The following is a 19630-nucleotide window of genomic DNA, read 5'->3' on the forward strand; positions in this document are numbered from 1 at the left end:
CTCAGAGTTGTGGCCCCTAGTCTGGTCCTTTGGGTTCTTGCACCTCCGCTGCTCTGCTTTCGCAGGAGAAACCATTTGAGCAAAGTTTGGGCTATGCTCTCTGCCCCAGGTAGGAATAGAGTGGTTTTACAGACAGCACCAGTATCCAGCTGGTGTGTTTGTCCTGCATCCCTAAATCACCTTCAGCACCTACTGTCCTCTTTCTAGTGGCCTAAAACGTACAGCTTCATTTCATCTATGAGGCAGTCAAGCTATCTCAAAGCACTGGCACTCTCAAGACTGAAGATACTGTTGGCATAACACAAATATAATTACTGTCAGTATAATCAACAAGGATTACTGGATTGATTTCTCTTCCCCCCCCCCAAATGTTTAAGAAACCCCAAACTTGCATAAGAGTACATAACTTGGGAGAGTTCCCCATTGCTGGAGGCATCCTTCTGAGCTGGAGCTCAGCTTCCCCTGGAAGACGTAGGTTCTTGCATGCCGTCAGTCTAGATTATGGGCGCGGTGTTGCCAAACCATAGGTATAATTACAAGGAAAAGATGGCATTGGTCACGCCATCTTGTCCAGCAAGAAGTTTCCGCAGTTGTGCATGGCGTGTCGGCTGGGGAGCCTGCTGCCTCCCCCGTGGCAGGCAGAGACCTGCCAGTGCACGGGAGCAGAGGGAGAGAGCACCAGCAGCAAGGAGGATGCTATGAAACGGTGATAGCAATCTGGAGCTTGGGAGATGGTTCTCTTGAATCCTCCCTCGATGCTAACTTCACTGCAGTTAAAAGCTAAAGAAGGTTTGGTCTCCTTGGTGATTTGGGTGAGAGTGAAGATGGCTTTAATCTTTTTGGCTAGAGTCTAAAATGAAGGTATAACCTTCTTAATGCACCTGGCAAAGAAACATGTTTCTTAACAGGTGTAGCTTTGCTTTTTCTCCTGTGTTCTCTTGCAAATGAGCATCCCCCCCATTTTTTTTTTTTTAACATACATATGCCTCCTTTTGGAAATTCTCATTACCACCCAGGCACCTGCATTTCGAGTCTCTATCATGCAGATTCGTATTTCTCTTTAGACATGTGCCATGCTGACAGGCCTAAGGCTAGAACATGCTTTTTATCTGTGAAGGCTTTCTCTTGCACTTTCACTTCGAGTAGGTGATACTTTGAGGTGAAGGCGAGGAGCTGTGCCATGCTGTTGGGAGCCAAGACCTGGGCTGCTGCTCCAGGTTGAAAGTCAGACTGTTCCGGAATTGTGACTTGGGTTCGGGCGTACTAAAAAGTCTGCGTGTCTGAATGAAAGGGAGGGAGGTGTGGATTCAGAAAAGGCCTAGCTTTGAAGAGAGACTTTTGAGCTTAATTTCTGCATTTACTTTCATTTATCGAAATGCACAAAATTTCATGAGAAAGGTTGAATTTTGGGGGTTGTGTCCTCATAGTCCGTGTTCTCGCTTTTTTTTTATGCTGGGCTAATATATATGGACAGAGATCCTAAACATCACAGGAATCCAGATGGGAAGAGCAGACTAAAAATCATAGGTTATGCATGCATCAAGGTTGTGTCAAAAGTTGTTTTTGAAAAATGCAGCATTTTTATTGAATCCTTATGGCACAGGCACTATGCCTTGCCATCTTCTGGACTGCCCCAGGAGCATGTTCATTAACTCCCACTGTCTTCTGCATTAGCATTGGCTTCTGTGCTCCATTTAGATTTTCTTTAAAGCATTACATAAACAACTATCGTGTAAATACAGGCGTTTGTAATGGTGCTTTTAAATTAAAAAGACTCTTGGATTCATGCAAGTAGACACATGCTTGCACAAAATAACTTTTGGCTTCCCCCTAACACTTTTCAGAATAATTTAAAGGAAGAAAAGATTTGCAAACAGTTGTAAAAGAGCCATAAAAAACTGTCAAATACCAGACCTTCAGCTAATTGTAAACTGTTTTGCTCTTGGAAGTCATACAACATTGATCTCATAGCCGCTTCATTAAGAAGGTGCTTCACTGTAGCACGGGAGCTGCTTGCTCAGGTAGCCATGAGCAAAAATAGCAAGAGATGTTGGGCTGCTTCTATGAACGCCCGGTATAAGCTAGAATAGCTCCAGGCAACTGAAGTGTTCTGTATCGAAAAGGAAGGCAAGCGTTGCAGGGAGCTGAACAGGAAAAAGCTGCAGAGTTGAAAGCTTCTTTTTCTCTTCTCCCAACTGCTTCACCCGAGAAAAGGCACATCATCTCCAGCCCTTTGCAGCAGACATGGCAGAGGTGAGGTGTGTTTTGGGAGGACCCGCTGGCGCAAGACGATGCAGGTATGGATGGTGAGTGCAGTAGTGCCTGTAGGCTTGCTCTCTGACTGACTGTCCTTATGGAATATGTTGTAATCTTCAGTTTTCAAAGGGAGCTGGGAAAAAATCTGTCCTGGACAGAGAATTAGCTGACACCCCTGGCCAGCTGCTTAGTTGCATCTTTTGGGTTTTTTTGTTTTTCTTTTTTCCCAGTGTACCAAGGAAGACAAGTACACATGTGTTGTCTTTTTCTGGTTGAGATTTAAAAAAAAAAAAAAAAAAAAGCCCATTAGACTACATCAGTGGAAAAACTTTTCTCTGAACTCAGCTCTAACTCTGCAGTTGGGTGATGTTTTGCTTAAAGAACGTGCATAGCTCGTTGAATTTTGTCTCTTCCAATGCTGCAAATCGGGGTGTCTGCTTCAGGGAAATATTAATAGCAACCTACTGGGTCTCATCTCTAGTGTGTTCACTCTCAGTCTCTCTCCTTTCACCAGTTTCTAAAGCTCTTATCATTAAATATCTTGAAGAAAGGAAATTCTTGCCTTTGTGTATTGGTTGAGCTGATGAATGGTCGCCTGTTATCTGCTTGGTCCATGACTGAGTCGGGCTGTCAGAGAGACAGAGCTGAAGTCTAAGGGACTTTATTGCAGGCTTCTCTACCTCCTCTGGGTTAGCCGTGGAGCGGATTCTCCTGCCATCCGTTCCTGAACCAGAAATGTCCTGTTTAACAAGAGGGAGGACTGGGGATTTTATCTAGCCCAGACATTTCCTTCTTGATTGCCCAGTTTCCTTCCCCTGAAGCAATCCTGTGCTGATCCCTCACCTCCAGCTATGGGTATTGGACATGGCCCTGTTTGCAATGATTCTTCCAGCTGCTCAACAAGGGGAGGAAAACCAGTGTCATTGCTCGCCTTGGTGAATTTGGACATCACCCATACATGCCCAGTTGTTCTAAGTCCAAGTCCATACTGGCAGTGGAACATCTTGGTTTGCAACTGTTGATGTGCTACTTGGGAGCTGCGGGGAAGGTTAAAATTCTGTGTGCGCTTCTAAAAAAGTGTCAGCTTTTCTCTGAAAAACTCACCTGTGAGTTACCTGACAGCAGGTGCTTACAAAGTCTGACTTGGGTGCACTCATTAGTACAAGGCCTGTGTACATGACTGTGCAGACCAGTTTCAGTAAATTATATATATTGGGTAATGCAGCTTAAGCATACAGGCAGTATGGTTTCCCCCACCCCAGAAGTGACTGCAAGTTGGGAGTAAGTTGCCAAACCTGAATGAGGGCCCATGCGATGGTTTGGTGGTCTGATGTGCCGCTGTCCTTGTTAGCTTAGGTGTGACTTACTGTTCCGATCTCATTCATGTTCCTCATCAGAAGCACGTCAGAGGGTCATTGAACCATCCAGTACATTTTGCCCTGGCTGACTGTAATAACTCTCAACTTTGTATTTTATGTATGGTATGCTTAAGTGGTTTTGAAAGCATTAGGGAAGGAAGAAGGGACTATACGCTGTACAGCTTGGTCAAGGAAGCCCTGGCGAGTGATTTGCCCATGACTCTGTGGGTGGTAAGACCAGTCTCTGGTCCCTGGTTGATGTCTCACAATCCTGCCCTTCCCTGCCTCAGCTGTTGCTAAAAATGAGTTTTCTTGTATCTTCTTGCCTCGTTTATCTTTTTTTTTTTCTCTTTTTTTGGTGTGTGTGTCTTTACTTCCAACGCTTCCCCCATCACGAGGACCATTGGGTGTGTAGCTGCTAAGCACCGCTCTGACTTGGTACTGCTTTTGCATCCCTTCAGGGCTTTGTTCTGCCTTGCAGAGACAAAAGAAGTTTATTCCTGCTTTCCCAGCCCTCCTCAGTTTTGCCCCATTTTAACCACTTTCCCGTACCCCAGAGTCATCAGTACCTATTCACTGCATCTGTGCAGCAAAGCTCCAACAGTCCCTGTCTCCCAGCAGCACTTTGCTGCTTGTTTCCTCGTTACTGCCCTCTCGGGTATGAGCAGGTGAGCTCGGTGAGAGCGTGCATCTTATTTTTGTATGTGAGCTCCCTGGCCTCGGCTCTCATCTGCTTTTCTTGCACCTGGCAATCTCCCGGGCACTGGCCGCCGTTGTAGCGCGGTACTGGGGTCTGTAATGCGTTGTCCCCCGCAGGGTAGTAGGGGAATACAAGATCTTCATCCCAGACCTGGGCAGACAGAGGTACAGGGAGATGTGCAACTTGGCGGAAAGTCCACGAAGGAGTGGAAAATTGAGCGTGGACCTCTTGATGAAATTTCCAGCTGGTGGCTGAAGTCCAGGACTGTTTTTCCCCACAGTGGCAGCCTTAGTTGGTTGGTCTCCAGATGCTGCCACAGTATGAATATTCAGTGCCAATAAAATATGCACAGTACCATAAGCCTTGCCAGGGTGAGGATCTTGAGGGCTCGATGAACTTTGTAACAGCATTACTCACTTGTAGGGGCACGACTGATGCAGCAATTGATTTCTCAGTTCAGGCTTCACCTTCTTTTGAGCAGAGTTCATCCCTGTTTGCTTTTCATAATAGCGTTATTACACCTCGCTGGCAGCAGGACAAGGGAGAAGTGACCGTGCAGCTTTTCATTCCTCATGTACTCCTGTGTAACAATCAATGGTGGTGAACAGAAGTCTGCCAGGCTTGAATTTTGCACATCTGATATGTTATCAGCTGACTGTCATGATATTAACACTAATGTGAAAGACTCCTGTTTTAACTCAGAATTTTCCAACAGCTACAGAACAAAGGCCCCAAGAGTTTCAATGTTAAAGAAAAAAAGCAAAGGGGAGGGGGAAGAAAGCGCAAAGCTATGCTGCAGTAACAAGAATACAAAAAAATGCATCTTTAAACTTTTTTTTCCTCCCGATCTACTTTCTGTATGACTCACGAGCCAGGCTCTAAAATGGCCTCCAAACATGCATGCATAATTTTGCACATCCAAGTGTCTGCATATGCAGTGCTCTTAAATAGCTGCGAGGCGTTGGCTTTGCTGCTGGGGCGGAGTGGGGAAGGGATGGAGGAGTTCATCCCCAGAAGGGCCCGGACTTGTGTTAGCATTGCTTCCCTGACGGCTTTACCCCAGCCTTCAGTGGACACCGGTCAACCACCAGCTCTTCTCCACAGGGTGATGCTGGGCTAGTTAGCTTGGAGAATGTCTGTCTTTTTTGGAGTTTGGTTTTTTTTGTTCCTCTCCTCCTATGAAAGGCATAGCTTATGAAAGAAGATGCGGGTTTTCTGAGTACCAGCTATGTTCCCGAACTAGCTGGACAAGGGACGCTGATGGAGAGCCAGACTTTGGAAAAAGTTACATGTGAAGCTATAGAAATGAGGCTGGGACCACCTCTGGGCCCATGGCGTTGCTCCTTAGTCACAGGGCAATGGGACCTGCTGTCCCTGCTCATGGAATCAACAAATAAATAGGCTAAAAATTAAATTGTCTTGCCTATTATTTTTTTCTTTCAGTGATTCCTGCCAGGATCTCTTTTAAAGCAGGCATCTCATCTGTGCTTCTTCTAGCTTTTGTAAAATAGTTAAGAGCTCTTAAATGAATAGCCAGGACATAGACGTGCTTGCAGGTGTTGGAGCAGGGTTTTCACCCCTCGGGAGGGGATGTACAAACTGTTTTCAGCTGAAGCAACGGAGGCCAGTTAACAGCCAGAGTCATGGGTGGCTATTTTAACGGCTTATGATAATAAACCCCAGTTTTAGGGGTTTGATGTGCAGATGACATCTCCTTTTCTGAAAGTGGCCTGTGTGTGCAGTAGTACTCGGCACATGTTTTGGGTCGGTCAGGGTAGGGTGAGCATACCTGACATAGCAGAAAGGTGTTGATTTGATTAAAATCTGGCTTTATTGTCTGGCAGAAGCCCTGAATCCCCCTTTTACCCTTTCTGCAAGCAGAAAGAAGTACAATTTTCATTCAGCATAGATGTTTCCCTTTCATCCCTGAAGCTAATTTTTTTTTTCCTGCAGCAGTTTTGGTGAAATTATGTATCGCTTGTGATAATTCATTTTAAAAATTCCTGAGCTGTGTGGCGTACTTTCATGAAAATTCATTTAGATAAAATTAGATATTATTGTTTAATGAGGTGGCATTTCAATTTAGACCTTGCATCATGCATATACCAAGAGTTTTTTATGGAATAGTTAGGTTCATTTGAGTAATAAAGGCTGAATCATGGGGGCTTTAATTCTTAATCGCTGTGAGGATTGTTATCTGTGGGATGTGAGCTGTCTTAGTGGTATTCAATCAAGTGTCCACTTAGCCGTGACCAGAAGTAATTGCTCCCAAGTGGGTTGCACAATGACCTGTTAATACTTGCTTTGACCCTCTGACCTTGTCTGCCCTATTGTTTAGGATTTTATAGCGAGCGAGTCTGCATTTCTGTGGGGTCAAGTAGATATCTGAGGTCAAACATTTTCTGATTACTCCATAGTGTACACTGTAAGTCTGCGGAGTTGTTGCATAGCAATAGTCACCGCTTCAGAGCAGGACGCCAAGGGTTGGGAAATTGTCTTCCTGAATGCATGTAAACAGTTTAATATTTTACTGAAAGAAGTTCATCTTGTAAATTAGGTATGAATAATACATTTGTAATTACTACTCATGTCTTTAAACACTTGTGTCTTAATTGGCTTGCGTGTTTTTTTAATGTATTTGCATTTTGTCAGGGGAGTTAATTTTAACTTGCAGAGATGGAAGGCGAGTTGCGTGGACTGGGGATGGCTTCGGCCTGCGTCCCTTTAGCGCCTGGGCTTGTGTCAGTGCCTCTAGATGAGCTCAAGTGGGGATTGCTTCATCCCTGCCTCGGCCTGCTGCCGTGGACTATTTTATGTGCCTCCCTCAGCCTTCCAGAATTAATTTGACCTACTTGTTGATGACTGTCACACGCGGATGGTTGGGATGTCCTGTATTAATTTATTGGCCACGTTTAAATGTTGCTGAAAGCGTGGTTGTATCGTGCAGTCATTTGCGGGGGGACTTGCCGTGTTGTGTAGCTGAAATGCAATATTTTCTTAGCAGTGTATCTGGCAAAATAGCGTCGTCTTGCAAACAAAGCCTTGGTATTGTTTGTAGCACTACTCCCTCTTTTCATGTCGTGTTTACTGAATTCACTAGCCAAAACAGTTCTGCGCACTCTTCAGCCTTGTCGGTCAGCTTTGCTCTAAAATAACGTATATGCCCATCCCTCGGCATCGCATCCCAGGGAAAATATTTTGATCATCGTTCCCTGAGCGGGGCTGGTGAGATGACACAAAGCAGTTGGATCACGGTGCAGTTTGGGGACAAACACAGCTAGCGTTCCTGTGAGAGAAGCAGACTATAGTCAACTGAGTAAGCAAGAAACGAGTGCTAGAGAGAAAACTCTATAGCATATGTGGGGGAGAAAAACAAAACAGTGACTCTCTTTCCACTGCCAGAATATGTAACAACAAACAAACAAGAAAGCAAAGCAAAGCACGCCTTGCAACGAAGGGAACCTGTGAATTTTTCCTACTATGAGTGAGGCCGTGTGTGGATCTCCTCTTGCCAGAATGTCCTCGAAGAGGTTGAACCGTCCATTCTCTGAGACCACGTTGTGGTCGGTGCAGGACTTGATAAGGCCACACGTGGGTTGGCCACAGAGGCCCTCGAGAGCTCCTTATTGATTTGAATCTTCATCCTTTAAAACCGCATGAAAACTGTGGCCTCTCGTGCCAAATTGCCTCTGAAGCCTTCTCTGTTGTAAGGGTTCAGGCACGGCTGGATTTATGGCCTTCCTTTGGTGTTGGTATTTCATTGCCCAGCACAGTCCTGTTGTCCTCCATGGGCTGATGACGTGTTGTCACCGTGGGCCCCAGTGCAGGCGTGCGGTCTCATTTCCCCCTCAAACTGCGATCTGGAGGCACTCCTGGCCTAAACCAGCCCTGGACATTATGGCTGTCTTTCTCCGGGCCATCCACCTCTGCCTCCCCCACCAAAGCTTGTCTTGGAAGGGAGCGTCTCCTCAAATCCTGTCTGTAAAATGTAAGCTGGGGAGACCGTGCGGGAGACGAAGGGATTTTCACCTCGTTGCTCGAGGTCTGGTTGCTTCATTAGGTGGAGCAATCCCTTCTTCTGAGGCTCCAGGTAAGGTGGACCAGGAATCGAGAGCTTTAGCCTCCTCCGGCAGAGCGAGAAGGGTGGTGAGGCTGGGGGGAAGGCACCAGAAATGCCTTCAGAAAAAGTTTTTACCAGGTGCATATTTTAGGGTTCATGGTAATGAAATAAGTGTGTCTTCGTTCTCTCTTAACAATTAGTCAGGGCTGGGGCATTTCTCATAAAGACCCCATGACTAACGTTACTGTAGGAAATCCAGAGGGCTTCGTGAACTTGATTTTGAGGTTTTCACTGTGTTTGTTGAGATAGATACAGTGTTCACAAGAAGATGGTGTTCTCTTTACTCCCCTTTCTAAAAAAAGAAGTGCAGCTTGAAAAAACGAGTGCACAGTATCACTGATGTGCTACTCATTGCTTCTTACCCAGCCCGGGCGCTTCGGGTCCCTTCTCTGCCGGCAATGTCTGCAGCAGAGCACTGGGAGGAGCTTGCTTTTGGTGGAAAGATCTTGTGCCGAGTCCAGAATAAACAGAATATTTCTGAACTTTCAAAAGGAATGCGAGCGGATGCCACGGAAATGAAAGGTCCCGTTTAACACTGATACTGCAACCTTGATCTATTTTTTTTTTTTTTTAAATTGAAATGTGGGAAAACATCTAAAATGTTGCAGAGGGTTTTTGGAAAGCCTGCGTTTCCCGCAGGCTCGGGTCTGTGCACTGCCTTTGTAGGTGGTGTGTGGTTTGTGTCAGTCATCAGTCAGGTGCTAATGGTGATAGAGCTGTGTTCAGCCTCGGAACCCGACACGCCGAGCGCATTGATCTTTGCAAACACGTTTATACAAGCTGGGGGAACTGCAGGCTTGTAGCCATAGTTTTCATCCATCTCCAGAGTTTACTTTTGTAGCTCAGGAGAAGGCAGAATACCACTTCTGCAGCAGCCTCAGACGTTGCTGTGATGAGCCCTTCCTTTACCTTGATATCAATTTAGCCATTTAATCTTCTCCCCAGCAGACTAAGCTGCAGCACAGATTGGCCGTTTTAATTAATTCTGTGCAGGAAGCAAGAGCTGAATGTTCCAGCATCTCTTGGTTTTCACTCTGGATTAGGAGAGCACTCCTTGTGCCTGCTACTCTTCCAGTTACAATCCTTTCAAGGAAAATATGTCACTTTTCGTGGGATTGGGTATGGCTTTGGTGATGAAGTTTTAGGGGATCAGCATAGCATCCTCATTGGATGCAGGCTGGTGCAGATGTTGATCCAAGTGAACAAAAGGATTAAAAAAACCCACAACCGTCGTCAGGGCAGTTTGTGCCCGTGGCCTTTTGAGCTCTTCCTGTTGTGACTGGTGTCACCTTGCTGCTTTTCTGAATCCACCACCAAGAGTGCATCATAAGAAAGTGAAACTCCTGTGTCAGCCCAGTCATGTCAGCGTGTGATAATGGTGCTGTGCACTTTTGGGGCTGTACGCCTTCTCCAATTAGTTTGTTTTTTGAAAACAGTGGGGTTGTTTTTTTTTCAGAAATACTACAAACCTGTTAGCATGATCCTAGGTCGCCTTGCAGAGCTGCTCCTGCCAAGCACTGAACAGCCCTAAGAGTTGTTAAAACTTTAAAGGAGAAGCAGAAGCACACAGCAATTCTCAGAAGCGCTCGGCACCTTCCAGGATAGAGCAATTTAAAAAAGAAAAAAAACCCCACCACACAACAAAAAACATGAGATGTAGTTATGCAAATTATGACCTTTAAATGCATTTTATATTTGGATTGAAGTTGCTAACGCATTCTTTCCAAGTTCTGTTTTTCCAGCGCGATTCTGCTTCGGCTGCTTCTCTTTGTATTGGTGGTGCGGAGCGGTGCCGGCCCCGTGGAGGGAGCGTGGGACCCGATGACTCGGAAAAGCAGCCACTGTGCTCGGGGATGGATAGCGCGTCGGCTAGTGAGGAGCCTAAATAGGTGGATTTTAATTTCTCTGGAGGGTCTGAGCACGTTAACTAGATGGCAGATTCCTCATTAGCTAGATGGATTAAAATTTGTATCATGTCTGATGCCTATCCTGACTAATACGTGTAACAGCTCGTTCTACTAGAGCTATTGGACATGGCTTGGGTGGAGGAGAGGAATTGGCTTCTGCGGAGGATATTTGCAGAAAGTCACATTTCCACCATATGTTAGCAGGAGTCTCTTTGGATGCAGGTTTTGGAAGGAGTCCTCTGTGTTGCTGTAATCTGGTTTGTCCTTTTTATACCACTAGTTCTGAATCATACCAACTACTTGGACTCTTCTGCGTGTTTCCTGAAGGACAGCGGGAACGTTTCTGCTGGCTCAGCTGCCTTTTACTTCTTACTTCATCTTGATGAAGGAGTAAGGTCTGGGGGACTGAAGGAGAAATTTTGTGTCAGTCAGGAGTGAGAAGAGCTGCACAAAAAATATGAAAATTCTGCCAAATTAAAAAAAAAAAAAAAAAAGAGAAGAAAAAGTTACCACAAACCTCATTAATCCTGATTTAGGTCTGGCTTCTGACAAATCATTATGTAGGAAGGGAAATATCACTTTAATTTTTAATAGCTTTGCAGTGAAGTTTTATTAGGCAATAATCAGGTTCCTGAGTGGATAAAAGATGAGGTTGAGGGCCAAGTAATTTTTTCCCCTCCCGTGCAGTTGGGGAAGGGAGAGAGGGGTCATGGCGAGACAGCTGCCTTGTAAAGCTCGACACAGCATCCTTCTCTGTGCCACAAGCATACCGAGTGCTTCCAAATGGATATTTACAACATAAATATGTTCAGGATGTGGGTAGCGAGAGAAGTGTGGGAATAGACGCGAAGGTGCATGGGAGTGGGGATGCGAAGGGGGAGGTGTGAAGAGAGCCAGGAGAGTGTGATGCACATTTTGCAGATAACTTCTCTTCGGGTACGTCTTTCCAAAGCCTGGGTGCGGACTTTCCTGCTCCTACCGGCATGTCCTGGGGCTTTATAGTCACTGGAAAGAGGTTCTTTTACCTGTCTCCGCTAACATCACCTGTTCCTTATTTCCAGAATGGTTTGTTTTCAGGGAACAGCAGCTGAAAATAAGCCTGGATTGGTCAAGTAGCTTCATTTGTAGTTTGATTTTTAGTGGCTGGCGTTTCTTGCAGTATTTCCCAGGCACTGAGCGCAGCAGACATTTCACTGGCACTTAATAAAGCAGTGTAGGGCACTCCTCAATAATATAATCCTTATGCCAGCCTGGTTGCTAAACCCATGGGTCCCTCCGGCAGTAGTAGACAACTACACTTGGCGTTGCTGCTTGTTTTACTGTTGTCTCAGATGACTAGGCAGCATTTCTGCGATTTTAAGGCGGCGTGTTATTGCAGTATCTGGGATGAAATTACCACTTACTGATGTATAGGTGACAATCTGACTCCCTTCAGCTGTTGAGCATCAGTGACTTGGGAAGGCTGGTGGTGCGGGGCACCTTTGGCGCACCGCACCGAGTACCAGAAGTGAGCATCTGGCCTTCTCTTGTCATTTTTTTTTCCTTCTTTTTTGAACATCTGCTCGCCTGATTGTTTTCTCTTTTTTTTTTTTTTTTTCCCCGTGGCTCTTTTAATTTGTGGTGAATGTGTCTTTAATGTAAGTAAGATGTTAGCTTCTGTCTAGTTTTTCAGCAAGCATTCCAGTAATTACTGGAGTACCTTTGAATGCTACAGCTGCTATTTCTAAGTTAAGGAATCACATTTTCCAAGCATTTATAACTGAATTCACATGGGTAAAACTTGGCATTCAGATTGCCGGCCCACATATCTTATTTTGTCTTGATCCTTTAAGTTAGCATATCAGCTTTGTGTTTGATTAAAATGGTAAAAATGGCTTCTCGCTGCTTTGGGTGGTCTTGTAGTAGTGTTGTTTTATGAAATTGTTTTAACTAAAAAAAAAAATTATATTGGTTTGAGCCCTGAAATTATTTCTTTGTAGTTACTACTCTGGGCTAGTGTATTTGAAATTTTTTCCCCCCCCACTCTGTCCTTCTTACCCCTCATTACTGTGAAGCAGTCACTATTATTTTAATATTACTTGTTGATACATCTCTGAGGAGCTTCTAAGAATGTGGTTTGTTCCTTTTGCTGCTGATGTCAGGCAGTCCCTTTGTGCCAAAGGATGCTGGCTAAAGCCAGGCTTCCCCCGTGCCCTCAGCGATGTCAACTTGGCTTTTCCAAATGCTTCTGGAGACCGATGTACCCAGTTGCTGTTGATTTTTAGAAAATTAAGAACCAGCCACCATGATTTTGAATTCACCTTAGCTTTTCATTACAAATAGTAGCGATACATCCGCAGGGTTGTGATGACTTGTGGATCGGCTGCACCAGCAGCAGAGCTTTGCTTTGCAGTATTTGAGTGCTGGGTGGTTTTGAGGATGTCCCAGTGCTGCCGTCGCAGCTCCAGCCCCGTGGCTGCTCTGCAGCATTAAGTGACTCTTTCTCTCCCCCTTTTTTTTCTTTCTCAAGCTGTGAAGTCTGGTCCAGAGGAAATGTGATTTTTGCTTTTCCCTGCTCAGAGAGGGTTTTTTTTTAATTTTCAAAACTGTTTGCTGGCAATTACAATTTGAAAAGTAACGAGGGGAAAAAAAAACAAAACCAGAAGATATCTGAAATTTGAGTTCCAAATATATTTCGCATATGTGATGTGGTGATAATTACAGAGCTTTTCTTCGGAGGGAGGAAATAAGGTACAGTGTGTGGTTTGTTTCTATGGGCAGGTATGTTAAATGTAGGGCAGATGAGTTGAACAATAACAACTAAATTGATGGATCTGGTAAAGTTAAGTATTTAAGTAAATCATATTATTTCATAACACAAATTTTGTGAAAAAGCCTCAGTCTTCCAATAAAGTCTGAGAATACTGCTGGACTTAATTAGGTACCAATATTAATTTATGTCGTGGTTATCAGCAATAGTTTTACTCACGTTTTAATATTTGAGCTGCTTAACTCTTCTTTGCATTAAATGTCCCTCTAATAGGACACGTAAAACAATGTTTCACATGTCGTTATGCTTTAATTACATATATTCAGGAGAGAAGCGTATCCAGACTTGGAGGATAGTTGCTGGATTTTGTCTTGAACTCAGGTTTTATTTGCACGTTACAGGGAACTGACGTTTATAGGCTCTGCAGTACTCGGTAGTCCGTGCCTCTTGCTTGCGCTCTGCACGGCGCTTGCCCGGGGATGCCGATGCGGGTGCCTGCGCGTGGAGGAGCACCCATTTCTTGCCCAGGGTCACATGCGGTTGATGCAGGGAATGACTGTCCCACGAGGCATCCGCAGGGCTGTCCGGGGCGAGCACGGGCAGAAAATGACCCAAAACGCCCTTCCCGCTCCTCCACGTGGCGCCCGTGGGTGCGCGATGGGGCGGGCTACCCCATGCCGTGCCGTCCTCTCGTCCCAGCGCCGGGACCTGCGGGCAGAGCATCCAGACAAGACTGTGGATTTTGGCTCAGCGGCCTTTCAGGAATCGCTTAGACTCAAGGAATTAATAACTTTGGAATTCATCAAATTTGCACAACTCCGTGCATCTGTCGTGCCGTCGGTGCGCGCAGGCTTTCAGCCTTCCTCACCCTGTGCATCTCGGGCTAAATATCTCGTGATTAACGACCCAACTCGTCGGCTTGTACTTGCGAGCGTCTTATCAGCAGCCCTGTAAAATCTGCTGCCGCGCGGGGAGCGTGCCGGTGAGGAACGGCAGCGCTGGGCGAGCTCAGGCCGGGCCGGGGCGGCTGCTCTGTGGTTTGTTGTGTCTGGTTTGGTTCCTACTTTTCAAGTTGCAGTTGCATTTGGTCATTCGAAGCTTATTTTCCTAGTCTGGCCAAGCCAGCAGGATCCCCGTGCGCTGCAGGGGAACATAAAACATCAGCCTTTAAGCTGGAGTGCTCAGTAGATAAGGATTTTAAGACTCTTGCATCATGCGCTGTGTCTTATGGGCTTACTTAGTATACTCCATTTGATTTAATTTAGATATTGAATAAGGAGAAACACTTTAATAGCCAGAAAAAGTACTGTAGGTTGTTGCGCCTCTTCTCTCCCCATTGCCTTAAAGACAAGATGGCTGGGAGGCCTGACTTAGGCTGCAATTACGTTTATTTAATTGTTGGAAGTAACAGGGTGTTTTCAAACTGCTTAAAATTGATGTTACGCCTTATCTGTACTACGAAGTGTTTCAAAACGCCAACAAGAATTCATTGGGCTTTTTTTTATTTCTTCTTTTCCGTGACTAAACGTAAAGAATAACTTTTCAACCTTTGCAAAGATCAGGAAATGTGCAAAATCAGCGGGTTGTGTCGGTCGAGTGGCTTGGGGAGGGCATGAAAAGTCAGTGGCTGGCTCTGCCAATGCTCTCCCCCTTCCCTTCCTCATCCTCTAAATACAAATAACAATTGTAACCGTGTTCCTTGAGACGTTAGCTTGCATGCTGGTAGGTAGCCATTTATCTTGCGGAAAGGCTTGGTTTGCCGCTTGTTGGTAGTGGCCGGGTGGAGGGTGGCCGGGGAGCAGGAGGTGCTGCTGGACGGCGTTCCCAGGGGATGAGGGAAGCCTCGGGAATGCGGTTCGCTCGGCGTGGGGCGGCAGGGTGGGCCCGGGTGGTTGGCCTCGGCAGCCGTGCGGTTGTCACCGCGTCGCAGGAGGCTGATAAAAAGGATAAGAGACAGAAAACCTGCCACAGGAGATTTTACTGTAGCAGTGAACGAGGAGCTGGCAGGAGAAGGGAAGTGTTCCCAAGTTGCAAAGGCAGCGGGTTGAGAAGTTCTGAGGTGGGATTGGGATGGTTTTGCAGAGATCCCTTGGCTGGCCCAGATGTGCACGCTGGATTTTGTTGCTTTAACAGGCTTGTGCACCTTTTACTAAGAACATCACAAAAAATATGTTTGGCTTATAATAAATTTGCATTGATTTATTATTTATATTCCTACATTTATTACTTTATGTATTATATGTTTATATATAATATATTTATAGGTTATACATTTATATATTATATAATGTATTTGCATTTATTTATGATTTATACATTTGCACGTGTTACTTTAGATATTATATGTTATATAATATATATTTGCATTTATTTATTATTTATAGATAACCTTTCATTTGAGAATATTAATCATTGCATGAGTCTGCACCACCCTGGAGTAATCACGGTTGGGTATTCTCTCTCAGTCAGTGAGAGCCCGGAGGATCTTGAGAGTGGGTGAAAATCAGCCCAGACGTAGGTTTAAAAAAAAAAAAAAGGCGGGGGGCGAGGGGGAAGGGCAAAAGAAAAGCAGGCCTCCCAAAAGCTGTGGTGGAACCCGGTATTAGCAAATGCTTCTAGGAAGTTTGACTGAGAGCCATATGGCAATGTGGGGAGTATTACCCATCGCTCCAAAAGTTGGTCTCTGAATCAGCCTATTGACTTCAGCAGCACTTAATCATGTGTTTTACTTCGTCTTTGAAAAGGCTTGCATTCCTGAATCATGTCCTCCGATTTTAACCACTAGACGGTACTTTGTTTTGTGGTAGCAGACAAGCCCAGTCATATTTCTGTGACTAAGTTTGCAAGTTTTTGACTGCATCACTACTGAAATATGCTGATGAATATTCCCCCTCTTATCAAAATCCAAACATTTGCTGCTGTCCTTGAATTCTAGGGTGAAACTGAGTGTCTTCCTGGGATGGAGGTGGTGGGAAGCTGCAGGATACTCTGTGATTTCCTATGTTCATCTGCAGAGCGTCGTGGATGCTGTGATGGAAATAGAGAGGGGTGAAACCAGTGATCTCAAAATACTGCCCCAAATTCTGCTTTCAAAAGCCTTGAGTGTTGGTGGTGATTGAACCCATATATTAAAATAAGAAGCAGTTGCACGACTCCGAATTTGGATGGTATTTGGTTGCCAAAGGACATCCTGGAGCGTCACACATGGCTCTGCTGCCGCAGGGCTGATTTGGACTCGAAAGAAAACGTCGGGTTTGTGCATCTTTGCGGGACGTACTTGCTCGTGTCCGTTGCATCCGCAAGCCCTCCCTGCCCTGGTGGTAGCCCACAGGCGGAGTTGCCGGGTACCAGCCGTGGGTTGCGAGGTGGCAGGACGTGGGTGCCGGAGGGGCCGGGCTCCGTTCACAGCTGCCGCAGCATCAGAAATGCAGGGGACGTGTGCTCCCCTCCTGCCGAGGGCGTTCCCAGGGACTTCTGCTCCAGTCTGTCCCTTATTAAAAGGAAACTCCAGGCAAACCCCTGTGCCGCTACCTGGTTTGGCACGCCGAGGGGAAAAAATCCCGTCCCACCCTGTTTCTGGGGAGGGGGTTCGTGGGTTTCGCTTTCATCCTTAAGATTCATTATATTTCAGCAGAATTTTTTGTCTCGCCTTTCTGTGTTTTTACAGCTAAAGCAGTTTTTTACTTCCCAACTTTCAACATCTGGAATTCGGTTTCAGTTTATTAAAAAAAAAAAATTCAAAATCCGCAGTCTGGATGAAACACCAATGCCTTTGTATTTGCCCACAATTTTTAGCTTTAATTTTGTATCCTTGGCAAATGCCAGAAGTCCCAAGTAGTTGCACGTTCAGTAGCTGCTGTTTTCTGCTGCGTCTTAATCTTAACTAGGGGTTTTTTGATTATTTTTCCTGTTAGACACTTTTCTAATTGGGGATAATACCACAGTGATTAATCAAATTAAGCATGAGAGCAAAGTGGCTGATGCACAAAGCTGTGTATAGCTGCTGTCCTCTGCAGCGAGGTTGTCTCCCTGTAGCTGAAGTTGCTTAATGGGCCTCTTAGGCTCTATTTTTTTTTTTTTTTTTAATAAGGTACTGTGTAGATCCCATTGACTTCAATTGTTGATTGGGATGCCTGACAGCCGGGAAATTAAGCCCCTTCTTTGTGACCGAGTTGAAGGCCAGATTTTCAAGGATTTTCGAATGCTTAGCAGCCATAATTGGTGCTAGGGTTTTTTTCTTTTCTTTTTTTTTTTTTTTGAATAAGTTCAATTCTCATTTGAACATCTAAATAAGGGTGAGAGATTATGATACTTGTGGTGACTGGTGTTATTGGGATATGACTGAAGTTTTTTTACAAGAACCTGGCACCTAATGAGCTTTACTGTACGAGTAAGTTTTGTTCTTCTGCATTGCTGCTTTGTTCACAGAAGCTGAGCATTTCTGCAAATTCTGGTCTTGGAGGAGAAACTTCCTTGCTTCTGCCTCTTTTTTCTGTGTTTTCTGTAGCGATTGTGGGGGGAAGAGGGGGCAAAATGAGTTGAGTAAATTAGACAACTGTTGGAAAAAAGGGGGACATGCAAAATCAAGTGTTCTACTTGCGTAATCTGTTTAACACCAGTGAGCCACGGAGCCCTGTGAGACATGGGAATAAAAGGAACATCTGTGCAGGCCACATGGCATGCTCCAGAGGAGCCCTCCGTCCCAAGCAGCTCTGCTCTATTTGCAAATAAAAGCTCCAACCAACATCAAAAAGTTGAGGTAGATCCCAGCTGAAAGGGGAGAACAAATGTTACCTCTCGGTGCAGTGAAGTTCCCCCTGCAAGCAGCCTTTGTGGTCTTTTTAATGACGCTTTGGGCATGTGTTTCTAATGGCGATTTATTTAAAGGGGAAAAAAAAATTAAAAAGGAAAAAAAAGAAAAAGGTTGGTTATTTTGGAAAAAATATATCTGTATTGAAAGATTTTAGGAAATTGCTGAGCATCATCTCCAGCTGCAATCAAATACAGGCCTATGAAGTAGAGATAAGAATAGGGTTGATCGAGGTTTTTGGGGGGTGGTGTTTGTTTGGTTATGTGCTTTGGTGTTTTTTTTCTTCCCCCCCCCGATGTAGATGTCCTGAGATCCCAGGGCTTTCCAGGCTGATCTTACTCCTCGTATTTTGCTGCGGGTTGTGGTGGTTCATAAACAGCTCCATCCTTAGGCAGGGCCCTGGGGAGCTGCAGCTGCTCCAGCCCCGCTCCCCCAGGACATTCGCTGGAGGGGAGGCTAAACAAGGCAGCAGTACATTTTATTTCCACTTGCAACCTGTTAGAATGCAGTAATTCTTGCAAGGACACATCGAGTTTGGGGCTTTGCATTTTCTAGACAGGCTGTATTGTTAACAGAGTCATGTATCAGCAAGCTGGGTAGTCTGTATAAAGAAGGCATGTATTTTTTAATATGTAAATAGGAAAGGATGGTGGTTTCATCTTTGTTCCAATGTACCCAGGGTGGCAATAACGCTTTTTAAATCCCTGTGAAACAGATTGTATATGGCAAAATTAATGTCTCAACTCTCCAAGTATTTTCTCTAAAATATTTGAATTTTTGCATTTATTATGCCACTTGTTTAAAATAGCGAACGGTATCAGACGTGCATTCAAAGCTTAATTGGTGGAACACAGATTTATTCTAATTTAAAACAGTCACTTAAAAACAGTTTTGTATATATGTATACATGGGCACAACTTTTCATACAGTTGTCTGTTTTGGAGCGGTCTCTTAGGCACCGAGGTACAAGTTGAACCTGTTTTCTTTTGTGCAACATGGCTTTGAGAAATCATTAGTTAAAACAGCATTCTGTAGTTTGATTGCAGTCAGTAAACAGCCTAATGCGAGTGCTGCATAAGGTGATTGAAGTTTTGCCTTTGATCAGGCTTTGAAATGTCTTGTGCCAGGTACCGTCCCAAGGTGTGTGTGTATCTATGTATGTACATATACATACCTAGTTGGTGATTACCAATAAGTTGGTGAAAGCTGCTTTAAGGAAAATCTGGCCAAGTAAAAAGGTACCGTCTCCGTCGGCAGTTGCCACTGCAGGACAGTGATGGAAGAGCAGCAGCAGAACAACAGCCGTGTGCTCATCCGTGTCGCCCGCTCCAGGCAGGGTATGGGTGTCTGGAGATACTCGGGATAGTTTTCCTCTTTTTCAGCCACATTTGTCATTTGTTGTTATTTTCTCAGGCGCTTTCTGTTTTGTCCCACTCCTTGTCATCATTTCTTAAGGACTTTGCTACGCATTTTCTCCTCGAAACTGTGCTCTGTTACGATGCCACATCTAGTAGCAGCGGGGTGTTTCGCCGCTCACTGCAATGGCTTGGGGGGGGCTTGCTGCACTGGCGAGGGTTGGGCGCAGGTACCCCATGCCAGCTCCACGTAGCGATCCCTGGCTCGCTCCGGTGGAGCACGAGAATTTCAAGTGCTTCCTTGTGTTGTAGCCGCTTGCCTTTTTCTCCCACCCCGTCTCTTCTCATGCCCCTGGCCGCGTATCAGCTCCCCGT

The sequence above is a fragment of the Phaethon aethereus genome (assembly GCF_964289735.1).
Source record: "Phaethon aethereus genome assembly, chromosome: 11".
Taxonomy (NCBI): Eukaryota; Metazoa; Chordata; class Aves; order Phaethontiformes; family Phaethontidae; genus Phaethon; species Phaethon aethereus.